This window comes from Cebus imitator, unplaced genomic scaffold (assembly GCF_001604975.1).
Source record: "Cebus imitator isolate Cc_AM_T3 unplaced genomic scaffold, Cebus_imitator-1.0 Scaffold196, whole genome shotgun sequence".
NCBI classification, from domain to species: domain Eukaryota; kingdom Metazoa; phylum Chordata; class Mammalia; order Primates; family Cebidae; genus Cebus; species Cebus imitator.
Genome location: NW_016107511.1, coordinates 3,346,410 through 3,360,998, shown reverse-complemented (window position 1 = coordinate 3,360,998; position 14,589 = coordinate 3,346,410). Strand labels below are relative to the sequence as shown.

The following is a 14,589-nucleotide window of genomic DNA, read 5'->3' as shown; positions in this document are numbered from 1 at the left end:
CAAATCCCTTGAGCCCAGCGGCTTGAATTAAGCCTGGGCAACATGGTGAAATCCCATCTCTACAAAAATAAATAGTAAAATATTAGCCAAGTGTGATGGTGCACACTTGTAGTCCCAGCAACTTGGGAGGCTGAGGTGAGCGCATCACTTGAGCTCCAGGAGGTCCAGGCTACAGCAAGCTGTGCTCAAGACACTGTGCTCCAACTTGGGTGACAGAGCGAAACCCTGTCTCAAGAAAACAAAAATAAAACTAGATCATAGTTTTAAGCAATTCCTGTCCTATAATTAATATAGGATATATTTAACATAAGTAATAATTCTCTCAAAAGCTTTAAGCAGGCTATATAAAGAGAAACAAGTTATGAGCTTGCTAATTTGTTTATCCCTACTATGGACACGTTTCTTCATTCACTTTTGATGTTAATTTTAAGAAATCTTTAAAATAGCCACTGGCATTATTTACTGTTAAGAGCAATGATTTGTGATGGCAGACTAAGATTGCTGACTTTTTTTTTATTCAGAGTTTGTAAAAACACGTTTCAGGATGTTAAATTTTTATAGTTAATTGCATGATTCATGTATTTCCTTTTCCCATAGAACTAAAGCATGTTAAAGATGCTATTTCAATTTAATTCTGGGAACATAATAAAAATAGCATTGAGGCATTGAAGAGGAGCTCCGAGGCACAGGCCTCATCAACCCTGCTTTAATACCTGAGCAGCAAGAGGTTATAGGTGGCTTCTCCTCCCTCCCAGGGTACTTCAGTAGGCAGAGGAGAGAGGAGGCACACAGTCAGGGGACTCAGAGGCCAGAGCCACACCAGGGGGCTCTGCTGCCCCAGCCCCTTCTCACAGGCTTATTTGTCTATTGACAGGAAACAGTTGCACATACAAGATGAGTTTTGCTTTCCCATCTTTTGTAAAATGTAGTGCCTAGCCTCTTTATTCTGCATTTTATTACTCCCATTTAGAATCATATTGCTACCAGGAATGATTTCTTGAGGACTGGAGTGGAAAAAAGGCTGTGTACCACAGTGTGTGATCCTGCTAATAAAGTGGATGATCAGACACAAAGCCGAGTTCAGCTTCCCACCTTAGGGCCACCACAGAGCCACATGGTAACCCCCTTTTTCTGAAGGAAGGGCGTTGAGGCCCAGGCCAAGTACATTTTCCCCTGGCCTGCCTCCCCTGACCCTGGGATTTCAGCTCTTCCTCAGAAGTTGTCTCTGTCTGCATTGAAAGAGGGGAGCAGGGACCTTTCTCCCTCCCTTCCTCCATGTCTTTTCTGACCAGGTGCTCCCAGGACACCTATTGCTGATGGGCACAGGCATTCCCAGTTCCCTCCTGGCCCAAGCTCCCGGAGATGAGACCACACACAACAGAGCTACACCCAGCTGTCCTCTCTCTTGCAAAGTGCAGGATTAGAATTTTGGGTTATCGTAGCTCCTCCCATGTTTTTCCAGCTCCAGTGACAGCAATGCCAAATGATACCTGAAGATAAAAACACTGATCCAAATGCAGAGAGCTGAAAACATTCCTTTTCTGACAGAAGACACAGTAGGTAAACAGTCTCACTTCCTTCCTCAGAGATTATACCTGGAACGATATGTCTGGTTAATTGATTTACTTTAGAAAACATAACAGTGTGAACTTGAGAAAATATCACAAGGAGGCAGTTCCATGACAGAGTTAAGTCTCCACACTCCAAGAAAAAAACAAGTAATGGCTGTTGATATTGTGGATATATGGATTGCAATAAATAACAGGATCTAAGCTTTTACCAGTTCTTTTCACTGCTTAGACATTTTGTCAGGCTTCTGAAACCAAAAGGCTCTTTGCCATTTAGGAACTTAGCCAGTTTTAATGTATGTGAGTGAAACATTTGGCGGCAAAGAAAGACTCCTTTGTAGCAAGAGTGACTTGTGCTTTAATCAGTGTGGGAAATGGCCTTATGAGAAGATGGATTTGTGCAAAAAATAAATAAATAAATAAAAACTATTCAGAAATAAGATTTTAAAAAAATAATCTTTGCAGTAGTGTGAAATTGTGATATTGCCAGATTGAGATTGTGTACTGTATACTCAGAGCCCTTGGGGGTGTGTGTGTGTGTGTTTGTGTTTCGGGAGAGGGAGAGGCACTAAAAAAAGTACAATAAGCTAGTCTGTGATCTCACCATATGTGTTGAATTGAACACAACTCTTCTGTACTTAATGAAGATTTTAGCCTTTAGGGGTAAATAAAACATCACTAAACAGGGATGGCTTGAATATTTCTTACCGGCTGTAATAATTAAAGCCATGAAAAAGGTGGTGGGGTTATGTTACTCATTAACTGGAATCGCTCTTAGATTTGATCAAGACGCGGTAGCCCCTGGCACTTTGTTTCATGTTTGTCCTTTGTTTCATTGACACGCTCTGCCCCGGCCTCAGTGGCACTATAAAAGCAGCAGAGCAGTTAAAGAACCAGACCCAGAAGGCCCTTAGACCTCCTATCTAGCCGCCTTTTCTCCCCTCCCCTCAAGCCCAGCAAACTCTTCAACCTCCAGAACAGAGCCTGAAATAATCTATAAAACAGCACACTTAAGGATTGGGGAGGGAATGGGAAGAAACTTTCCCCTTTTAGAAGGAAACTGATGAATTCAGGTGTAGCTGAGAGCTTTTAAAGGATGTTATTATCCTTAGGTGTTGTGCCAAATAGGCTAAGAAGCAATGACATTGATTATAAGGCACTTGGAACTCAGATGTATTAATTTTCTATTAGGCCGTAACAAATTACCACAAATATTGTGGCTGAAAACAAATTTACTACAGTATCTGGAGGTCAGAAGTCTGGTATCAGCCTTCATTGGCTAATGTCACAGTGTCCGCAGGCTTTCTTTCTACAATGTAGGCTCTATGGGAAAATCCCTTTCCTGGCCTTGTCCAGCTTTTAGGGCTGTCTATATTCCTTGAGTCATGGCCCCTTCCTCCATCTTTAAAGCTAGCATGGTTTAGCCAAGTCCTCACACTGCTGCCTTTTTGGTTCTCTTTCCTGTCTGCCTTTTCCGCTTATAAGGACCCTTATGCTTACATTGAGCCCACCTGGATAATCCAGGGTAATCTCATAGTTGATTAGCAGCCTTAATTAACATCTGCAATTTTTTTTTGAGACGGAGTTTTGCTCTTGTTATCCAGGCTGGAGTGCAAGGGCGCGATCTCGGCTCACCGCAACCTCCGTCTCCTGGGTTCAGGCAATTCTGCCTCAGCCTCCTGAGTAGCTGGGATTACAGGCATGCACCACCATGCCCAGCTGATTTTTTGTATTTTTAGTAGAGACGGGGTTTCACCGTGTTGACCAGGATGGTCTCGATCTCTTGACCTCGTGATCCACCCGCCTCAGCCTCCCAAAGTGCTGGGATTACAGGCGTGAGCCGCCGCGCCCGGCCTCCATCTGCAATTTTAATTCCCTTTGCCAGGTAATGTGGTCATTATTCTGCCTACAACCTCAGAGAATGTTGGTAATGTAAAGGGTAGTGAATTGGGGAGTTCATAGGGTTGGGTAGCTGACAAAACAGTGTAGTATTAGATATGGGTTTTTTGGCTGGGTGAAGTGGCTCCTACCTGTAATCTCAGCACTTTGGGAGGTCAAGGCAGGAGGATCTCTTTAGCCCAGGAGTTCAAGACCAGCCTGGGCAGCAAAGTGAGGACCCCCCCCACCAATCTCTACAAAAAATAAAAAAAGGTGGGGGGTAGCTGGTGGCTTTGTAGCTTTCTTACAGCTTTTCATAACTACTGTCAGGAAAAATAATATATGTGCATACATGGATGTATGCCATTATAGTAGAAAAAGTCATACTTTTGCTGAAATGAAGTTTCTGTTATACTGTGATATCTAACATGCCAAATACTGACTGTAAAGAGAAATTTTCAGTGTGACATACAACTAATTTATAGTTTTAGTTTGAGGGAAATTGGCATTTCTATTTAAAAGAAATCCAATTATAGTTTTACTGACTTGTAAATAATTGAGTTATTTGCTTTGTCTTGTGAAATTTTTTATTTTATAATTTGTTTTTATTAATACTTTACAGGAAAACTTCCAGTTAAAATAACTCTATTTTTAACACTGTAAACATCCTTTTTTGTACACACATCTGTATAATTTTTAGGGGTTTTGTTGTTGTTGTTTTATTCTGAGACAGGATCTCAGCCTGTCACCCAGACTGGAGTACAAGTGGCAAGATGACAGCTCACTGCAGCCTTAACCTTCTGGGCTCAAGCAGTCCTTCCACCTCAGCCTCCCAAGTAGCTGGAACTATAGGCGCATGCCACCATGCCAGGCTAATTTTTGTATTTTTTGTAGAGAAGAGGTTTTGGCCCAGTCTGGTCTTGAACTCCTGGGCCCAAGTAATCCACTGGCCTCGGCCTCCAAGTGCTGAGATTACAGATGTGAACCATTGTGCCCAGCCCAAAAGTTTTACATAGTTTTAACCACTGTATACATATTGTGTAGTAAGTGGCTTGACCTTCCTGTGTCCTCTTTCCCTAGTCATCTAAGACTGTAGATAACATGTGTTCCTGTCTACAAGGCCATTGCAAAGTCAACTGAGATAACACGTGGGAAGTTGTCTGGGAGAAAAGCAGCACCTGCATTTGCATAAAGTAGAGCTGCAGTGGTTAAGCTGTCAACAGCTTCCTAGGGAAAAGGTCCCTGAAATAGATATGACATTTACGCGTAATGGTTTTCTTTGCCTGGGAAATTGATGGTGTAAGGCTTTAAAAAAATGTATTGTCTTTGAATTTCTCTTTTAAAGTTGATTCTGTTTTAACATATTTTCATGATTTAGTTGCTAAGAATCACTGCTAATGGGCACAAATGGAAACTTTGATGCTGCTACAAGACAGGTTACATTAATTCAAAACTGGCTGTGCTGGATGCAGGTGGGGGTGGGAGTGAGGGGATTAAAAGAAAAGACATCCCAGGCCTGCAAGGAGCTCAGAAATGGGAGCACCATGCACAGCAGCACTCTGAATTCTGTTGTATGGCAGAACAGCAGAACAGCCACGTAGAAATCAATGAGAATAAAACCCAGGAAGCGAATTCTGCCTCTGGAAGGGTAAGATTGGTGAAGGGCTCTTAAAAAAGGTGACCCTTGAATGGTGATTTGAGTAGAGGGCATTCCAGGCAGAGGGCCAGGTATCATTAATTAATACCAGTTTGGCTGCAGAAAGGCTTGAAGGAGTGAGGAGAGGATTAGGACTGGAAATGACCATAGTGTCCTGCACACATAGGGCATACATGTGACTGTTTCAGTCCCCAGTGAGAGCGGAGTGCAGGGTGGGAGTCAGGGATCCCATCTGGTTGTAAGGCAGGCCTGGTGTGGCCCTCGGGCCTGTACTAGAGAGGCACTGGCAGTGGGGTAAGGGGGAGAGTGGAGAGCTTACTTGGCACCTGTAGTTTACATTTGGCGGTTACATTTGGTAGGATCATGGGTTGCGTCAGTCCCTCGAGGCACACATCTCTGGCTGTGCACAGTTGGTGTTGAAGGAACATGGGGAGGAGGGTGGGCCATTTTACATTCATCTTCAGAAACCGAGGGGTCTTTAGCCAGGAAGGGCACGCCAAGGACGGTGCTGTTTCCTGACCCCTTGGAGAGTTGAGCTCACAGCGCTTGTGCCCAAGGTCACTAGGTGAGTAGCCTGGTAGGATTAGACCCTGGTCCGGGTGACTCCCCAGCCAACAGCGCCCCTAGCGCCTGCGAAATCACTGTGCTTGGAGGAAAGGAGGACAGGTTTTGAAGAGGGAGTGTCAGGACTGGGAGGGACACGGACCCGAGGGTCTGGGGACGCCCTGGGGCTGCTGCAGGCTGGGGCGCGCCCTGCACCTGGCGGGCCTCTGCTGCATCCTCGGGTCAGTGAGAGGCCCCCAGGTCCAGCGCGACTTGCCTTGGTGAAAACCTTGTGTTAGGTGTGATCCATCCCAGCTTTGGAGCCAGGCTTTTGGACGCGGGTGCGTTTTTCTGACGCCTTCCTGTCCCAGTCTTCCTGCACCTTCCAGTGGTCAAGGATGCTGGTGGCTGGGTCCTCTCCTCGGAGGGCTCTGAGTCAGTGCCTGGTGCACCCACCCTGGGGCCTGGGCTTCATAACCAGGGTTACTCGTGTCGAGTTACTTGTGTAAAGAGCAGCTGCCCTCCTAAGGGCCAGATAATTTTTTTTTTCTATGGATAATCGTCCTTGTGCTTCTAATTTAGGTCATACTTTGCCTTCACAGAGGTGCTCCAGGGACAGATGTCCGTGTATTGTAGCTCCTCTAACCCTTGTTAAATGAACGTGAGGCCAGTTGAGAGAGGAGCAGGTAGATTTCAGGCAGAATCGCGCAGCAGCCTCCTGCGGAAAAGAGTGGTGTTTGGGAATTTGCTTTGGAAACGCCTTGGGAAGGCGCCGCCCCCCCCCCCCCCCCACACACACACACTTTGAACAACGGTGGGAAGGCAGGGTGGTGCGCAGGTGGAGAGAGCACTGCTGGCCAGCAAAAGACTGCGCTGGGCTTAGAAAAGAAGATATGGGTTCTTTAAAAAATATATATGTGGACTAGAACCACCGATTCAGCTTCCAAAAAGCAGAATGGTAATTACAGAAATAACGTGAACAAGTAGTATTGGAATCATTTGAGAAGGTAAATCTGTGATGTTAGTGGGAACTGCTTATCTGAAGTGGAAAAGTCTCAAGACCTTTTGTGGCTTATCCCAAGGCTTACTCTCTTTCAGTTGAAAGCAGAATTGCAAATTTGACCAACTTAATCGGCAGTGGCTTTTTGGTTTTAAAAGTACATGCTAAAATGTTTGTGTGAGCCATGAGGCTGATAGCATAGGTGCCTGAAGTGGAGATTTACTTTTGCAAGAATGTTTTGGTGTATTTTGTCAAACTTATCTATTTCTGTCTCATTGAAGACTGTTTATGTTTATTAAAGGTAGATAAGAATTTTTAAAGGAATTAGATTTATTTTTAATGCTCTTATGAATTTGAAAACATGCATAAAGTTTATGAGTGTTCTTAACATTTAAAGGGGAGTGTTCTGTGCTGTACACGAAGAGATTGACCCAGCTAAGAATGACATCTAGATCTGGGACTCAGTGGGGAACATAGGGAAGGATAATAAGTTTTTTGGAAATACTACATTTTCTCTGAAGGAGTTTTCTCCGTATGTTCTCAGTTGCTCCCCATGTTTGTTTCATCTGCAGAACAAGTATTTGGGAGTCCTTTCTATATGTTTTACTTCCCAGACACCTGATTTTCTGAGCTTTAAGTAATTAAGAATGTCATCTTACTTTCAGGGAACTAAAATCGTAAGTTTGGGTAATACTAGCATTCGAAAGTGTTCACTTAAAAAAATTGTTTCTTATTCTGCTTGTTTTAAAATCAGTTGATTTTCTTGTTTAAAAGGGGTTAAACTTTTAAAGTGGTTATTGTTTTAACTTCTAAAGTGATTATTACAATTTAAATTGTATTCAGCTATTTGTCATATTAATATTTAGAGGGGCTTAGTTACCAAACGTGACATTTTGTACTAAATAAAGTACTAAGTTTTCTGTCACATGAACAGTTAAGGATTCCCTTTACTAATACGTGGAGATGCTTTAGCTCACATTTTAGTAAATGCATGGAATGGGACTGAAAGCCATTCTTACCTGAAATGTTTTAAAAATTAAAATTTGCTTTTGAAGAAAATACAGTTTGAAAGTGGAAGACTCTCAACCTATTTAATGCAAAGTTTTTATAGTGGTAGGGTTTTTATTATTTTTTTCCTCCATTCGGTAGTTCATTGCCTGATTTTTTTTTTTTTTTATTTTTCACATAAACATTGTTCAGTAATTCTTTTAAATGGATGCAGTTATTTAAAGATCAAATCAGTACTGGCAAAGTATAAGAAGGCTTTGTTTTTGATGTTTTATTTTTCTAAGCATGTTTTAGTTATAATTTTTTCATCCACGACATTCTAATGAACATTTAAAGTTAGAATGAAGAGTTTAACGTGCAGAACTTGTGAATGGACTATTACAGTTTTCTAGGGAAAACTGCCCTAATCAATTCCCTTCCTGAGGCAGGTCCCTCTCCTGTGGTTTGAGGCCGTATCTTTCTGGTTTTGTTGTGAAGTGCATTCTAGGAATGCTTACCTCTCTCTTATTCTCAATAAATCCTTGTTTTTTGAGTTTTTAATTTTATTGTTGGGGTCAATTCTGGTGACTTCTATCTACTGGGATTGCTGCAGGACTGGAAATGGGACGGGTTTCTTGTTTGTCATGCAAACGTTCTGTCTGTATAGGGTGAAGAAACCAGTCAGTAACCATTAAAGCTGTCCTTGCCCACAGAAAACTCATCTCTGGCATTTTGTTTTTTCTGATTTTAGTGTGAACAGTTAGCAACCTCCACCAGTGCTGATTAAGAATTGTGTAGATTATAGAAAGCTCCCCTGAGTGGTTTGTTGCTCTATTCACATGATCTACAAACTGTAAGAAAACAGTCCCCTCACACCTCAGCATGTTGCCGATTTCCACCGGGTGGTCCAGGAACATTTGTTCTGCAGGCGGGACCAAACTTAAAAGTTTATATATTTATTGGCAAGGATTTTTTTTTCTTTCTTTTTGTTGCAGCTGGCCAGGTCTGCTGTTTTCCCACAGTAATATCCTTGTGAAATGGCACGTATGCTAGTTTTAAATGTTTTTTCTTAAATACCATAGGCAAAGAGAGAAGGTCCTCACACTGTGGAAATTAGAGGAGAAATTGTTACAGCTATGACGGCCTTTGTTCTCAAAGCCATTTGAATTGCCGGCTATGTTAGGGCTAGTTTGTACCTTGTTGAAGCGCTGGGATGAGAACTTCTCCTTAGAGTAATTGCTGGGTGGGAGCGGCCCGTCCGGGGCGGGGCGGGGCGGGGCGAGGCCAGGCCGGGCCTCGGGCACAGGGGCGGTGCGAGGTGCGGCCGCCGAGATGCCGAGATCGTCTTGGGCGCCAGACCCGCTAGGAGACCGACCAGCGCGGCTCAGCCCAGCCGCTGCGCCGGCCGGGACCAGAGCAGCGCGGGCTCTCCGCCCTCTCCGGCCTCGGCTTCCTGCCGCAGGGGCGCGGGGATTGCGGACCGTTCCTCGCGCGGCGCCCACGCCTGTCCTCGGCTCCCAGCCTCGGCCACCGCCGCCCAGGTGACAGGGAGGGATGGGAGCTGGGCTGCTGTGTCCCTTGGGCGCGCTCTGGGAGGCCGCTGAGTGGCTGCTGCTCCTGCTTTCTCGTTTCCAAGCTGGCGGTAAATCTTTTAAATTTAGAGTACATTCAAGGGCGTAGGCGTTGGAATTGTTATTTCATGCATGTTTTATTTACCATGCTTTCAAATCAAAAAGGCCAGGCAATACACACGTTCTGGGGCGCTCAAGAAAGTTCACACAAAGGACGAATCCAGCAGGGAGATAGTGACATACCTTGCGGGCTCAGGCTTGGGATTTACGCAGCACACGCGCGCGTTGACCCGAGTTTCGGCCACTCCTGTTTTCCTGTCGCCCAGGTGCCCTGCACCGCGAGCTCCCAGACGGGGCCTCGCACGCGCCGCCGAGAGGAGCCGGCTTTAGACTCGGGCTTCGGGGGAGAGGGCTGGCTCCCCAGAGACGAGCAGCCTGTGAGTTTTAAACATTTCTCTGTCAGAGTTAGCTCTCACTTGTTAAGTTCGGAGATGAGAATCTATACCGTGAAATCAGCAGGAAAGTGGTCCTTAGAAGTTTTAAAGTTTGTGTATGCACTTCAGTTTTTGAGGATCTGTGATCACTGGTTTTTCAAGCTGATTTGTTTTAGAGGAGTCTTCTCTTTGGAATACAAGTGGAGATTATAGTTGCTATGTTGGAAATTCTGTAAAATTGCGGGAAGCAAGCAGTAGCCACAGGAGCATTTTAAAAGGTTTTCTTATTTTTCAGCTTAATTTGTATAAGAAAAACAAAAGCTTCTGTTTCATTTTAGCCTTTTTTTTTTTTTAAGATAAAGTCTTTATTTCTGCAGATAAATAGGAATACTGAGGGGAGAGAAAGTATGGTTTTCTGTAGACTGTTTTCCGTTAAAATTTAAATAATTGGAAAGCTTAGAAATGTTATTCTTGTAACTTCTGGAAGTTATAGGAATTGTTACATTTTAACATCAAATAAAGTAAAATTCCAATAAAATACTTTTTCTTATAGGAGCACATTTTATATGTGTAAAGGAAGATACAAAATACTAGAAGTGTTAAAACTTAACAATTTTTGGAAAATTTGCAAATTTTCCTAAAGTCTTGCATACGTTTGAGATTTTAGATTACTGCTAGAAAGCCCATCTTAGGTTTCAGTCATGTTCATGCCAACGCGTATGAAAAGACCTACTAGGTCTCAGAACTACTAAGATTTTAGATTCATAGTTAACCATCACTTGTGAGTATCCATTTTGCATTTTTGAAGACTTGTTGATTGACTTTCAAGTACTTGAAATCATGTAAGAGGATACTTTCATGGCAGCAAAGCCTCATTTCAGGTTCCCTGCTCCCCTACCAGCTTCAGGCTGCACCTGGCTCTGGGTCCAGGCTGGAGCTCACAGTAGACCTAAGAATATGTCTAAACTCATAGCAGTAAAGTGACGTTTTTGCCATAAAAGAACATTTTTGTAACGCTGTTTGAGTCTTCTTGTTTCCTTGGAAATGATTTCCGTCGTGATGGGCAGTACCTTAATTTATTATTCAGCTATTTGTGCAGCGTGTATAACTTAAAGGGCAAACAGATTCGATGGTATTCATATCACCTTCTCACTTGATACACATCAGTAAGGCAGCCATTTCTCTCCTACGGAATGCTATGGCCCAGTACAGATTCCTGCATTTCAGATGAGCTGCTGTTGAGATGAAAGAGAAAAGAAGTTAAAAATTAAACATTTCTTGAAAATCAGACTTTTTCTCTGCCCTTGTTCTCCTGAAGTTAATTTCATTTTATGTTCAATAGGATGAAATTTCCTACATGTCCAAGAGACTGTTATGGAATCAATCCTTTGCTCTATTTCTCATAACACTTTTCACAGTTAATCTAGGGTGTAAACTGGATGAGAATCCAAAACTGTGCAGAATTTGGAGGAAATGTGACTCCTGTGCCTTATAGATATTAAATCATTCTGTGAAATAAAACTGAGACTTTGGATAGGAGATTGTGCTGTACTCTCAACACATTTTTATTAAATGAACACAGATTCCTTTATTTTTCCAGCAATCCTTCATGTAGGTGGACTCACCACGCTGTCCATCTTCCCCCTGCTCCTTATTTTCAGTTGGCCCTCCCTAGAAATGGACAGGTTGCTTTGTCAACTTGATGGCAGAAACCACCTGACAAATTGTAGATGTGTGGCTAAAATTTATGCTTAGTTTGGATTTGGTAGAAAATAAAATGTGACCAAAAAGATACTTATGTTGTCTTGACTGTGTGTCTATACAGAAGAAAGGACAGGAACTGGGAGTAATGGAATGTTAAGTGTTTCCGACTCCAGAATAAATACCCAAGAGTGAAATTAATTCATAAATTAGGTTTCCTGCTTCAGAATATGTTGAGTGTATGTATGTGTCCATACTTGAATCACTTGTCTAACGTGAGGATCGGAGTGGTTGGCTTTGTTTCTCTATCCTTCCATTGCTGTTCTTTATCTCACTTAGCAACTATTATGTCATTATCTCTAAAATGTTTTGGGGCTGCTGCTGCTTTTTTTTTTTTTTTGGAGACTTAAGTCTCGCTCTGTATGTAGCCAGGCTGGAGTATAGTGGCATGATCTCGGCTCACTGCAACCTCCATCTCCCAGATTCAAGTTGATTCTCCTGCCTCAACCTCCTGAGTAGCTGGGATTACAGGCGTGCACCACCAGGCCCGTCTAATTTTTGTATTATTAGTAGAGATGGGGTTTCACCATGTTGGCCAGGATGGTCTCCATCTCTTGACCTTGTGGTCCACCCGCCTCAGCCTCCCAAAGTGCTGGGATTACAGGCGTGAGCCACCATGCCAGGCCAAACTTTTTTTTTTTTTTAACTGTGAGTTTTGATTTTAAAAAACCTTTAATCCTTAATAGTAAGTTTTAACAAGGAGACTGGAAGGCAAAGGGAGAGATCTAAGAGGTACTGTTGAGTTTTGTGCACATAAAGCAAACTTAGATTGTTATAGCTCCTCATAACAACCTGTTTATTCGTTTTTTAAAAACATTGCAGAGCTATTATTTCATTGATTACAGTTTATTATAATTGAAGAGGCATTTCAGTCATTTTACCATTAGCTTTTTAAATAAGAATTGTCAACTAGATCTGTTACTGTAAAGAATGTTTATGAAACTTAAGTTGATAAATTTGTATTTTTTAGATATGTTCTACTGGAGAAATGAGAATCACTCCTGGTCTGAATTTTCATGTGTTGCTATATAAATTTACTTTTAATAAATTCTTTTAAATCATCAGATGGTTAATTCACAGCTATTCTTGCAGACATTGTTACTTTATTTCTTCTTACTATATTGAGCATTAAGTCCTTTATTTCAATGTGATAAACATTTGACTATCAAGGATGGGGATAGATAGCACATGAAATGAGCAAAGCCTGTTTCCAGTCTTTAAGAGGTGGTCTTAAAAATGTACATTCTTTTTTTAGAAGATTAAGTACAGTTTTCCTTGAACTCAGTTATTCCTTGTTTAAATTCAAAAGGAGAGGATCCTATGTTTTGTACATAAAATTCTGAACATAGGTATTTTCTGTAAGAGTTTAGTTTTTTTCCCCCCGTTTGCTAGTCCCTTCTAATTTAGAGGAAAAACTGTATTATCACACTGAATATTAGTAATAATTCCTTATTTGTCCATATGAACACAGTAAATTTTGTACATAATATAGATTACTATTCACCAGGAATATAGGGCTATATATAAAAAAAAATTAACCAAAGAAGAATCATGTTGATACAGTTATTAACTAAAAGTGCTAAACTCGTAATGAGTAATCCTACACATATCTGATTTTGATTTTTGACATTTTGGAGTAATATAGGAAGTTAGAGAAAGGAAGAAATTCTGGGTTTGAATAAAATTACTGGTTTTTTCCCTTGGAAAAAAACCTCTATTTTGTAATTTATTTGTAAGTGACAGCATAAAAATGTGAGCATGTGACTGACGCTGTGCTTTTTTTATATCTATCTCCAAAATATTTGGAAAATTTTTAATTCTTCTAATTTGTGAGTGCTGCTTGCACAGAACCAATGTTTTATATAGTAGTGTTAGCATACATCTTTGTGTAGAAGTATTGAAGTCAGAACTTTTGAGGTATATGTTGTTTTAAAATGTTATGACTAAGACTAGAGAGACAGTGATAGTTTTCTCGGTGCACACTGGGTGCTAGGAGGTCTGCCCGTAACTACTGGACCAGCTTTAAAAGAGAAACCCCTGGATTCTTTGTTAGAGCACATACTTTAATCATTTTCAGTATTCTTAGATTTGGTTGTGGTAATGAATTTCTTCATAAAGTAGATCTCTAAGTGAATTATTAGGAAATATTTGTAGCATGATTTAAGAAAAATATTTGAGCTTGAGCTGGAAGCAGACAAATGGGACGGGGAAGGCAGAGAGTTCAGGTAGGTTACTCAGAGAAAAAGTGCGCACAAAGCATTCCTTATTTTCTTCATGCATATCTTTAGAATGTAATTTATACAAATTCAACCATAGTCTACATTTTATTCTGAACCTTTTTTCTACAAATAACATTTCTTGCCATCTTCCCATATTACAAAAATAATTTCATCACTTTCTTTTTAATAGCTACGTAGTATTCCATTGTGTAGCTGCATACCATATAGGATGTTTTGACTCACAGACTTAGTCAACTGGTTTTTTTACAGTAAAGTTATATTCATATGCCGGGCCTTTTTTTTTTTCTTTTTTCTTTTACACTAAAGGTAAATTCATATGCTTTACTGTAAACCATAGACTTTAGTGGGTCATAAGTTAATGTGTAACTAGAATTGGAGTGAGCAGATGTCACTGTTTATAAATTAGGAACTCAGAACTATAAAATGTATATTCTCCTTCAAGATAAATGTATCAGGTATTAAATACACTATTATTAATTTAGGTAAGAGCATTAATTCTTGTTGTTGTTGTTGTTGGATACAGAGTCTTGCTCTGTTGCCCAGGCTGGAGTCTGCTGCATTAATCATAGCTCACTACAGACTCCAACTCCTGGGTTCAGGTGATCCTCCCACCTCAGCCTCCCAAATAGCTGGGATTAATTTTGGGCATACACCTAATTTTGGGGTTGAGGTGGGTAGGGTGCGAGGTCTCACTGTCTTGCTTAGGCTGGTCTGAAACTCCTGGGATCAAGCCATTTTCCTGTCTAGGCCTCTCAGAGTTCTGGGATTACAGGCATTAGCTACCACTCTTGGCAAGAGTATTAATTCTAAGGAAACAAAAAGAAGGAAATTTTTATAAAAATGTGAGTACAAGAGGCCGGGCGCGGTGGCTCACGCCTGTAATCCCAGCACTTTGGGAGGCCGAGGCGGGTGGATCACGAGGTCAAGAGATCGAGACCATCCTGGTCAAC

At 41.6% G+C, this 14,589-nt stretch overlaps 1 protein-coding gene across 12 annotated transcripts in view; it reads left to right on the top strand.

The window, feature by feature from the left end:
• Positions 1-14,589, top strand: part of AOPEP (aminopeptidase O (putative)) — a 379,056-nt gene that overhangs the window by 330,727 nt on the left and 33,740 nt on the right. For 2 of the 12 annotated variants that reach the window (XR_005203206.1, XR_001830582.2), the window contains exon 14: positions 1,463-1,560. The exons of 9 other annotated variants lie outside the window; for them this stretch is intronic. The gene's annotated coding sequence lies outside the window, so the exon portion shown is untranslated. The remainder of the gene's footprint in view (positions 1-1,462; positions 1,561-14,589) is intronic. One more of the 12 variants, XR_005203207.1, reaches the window with a different exon arrangement.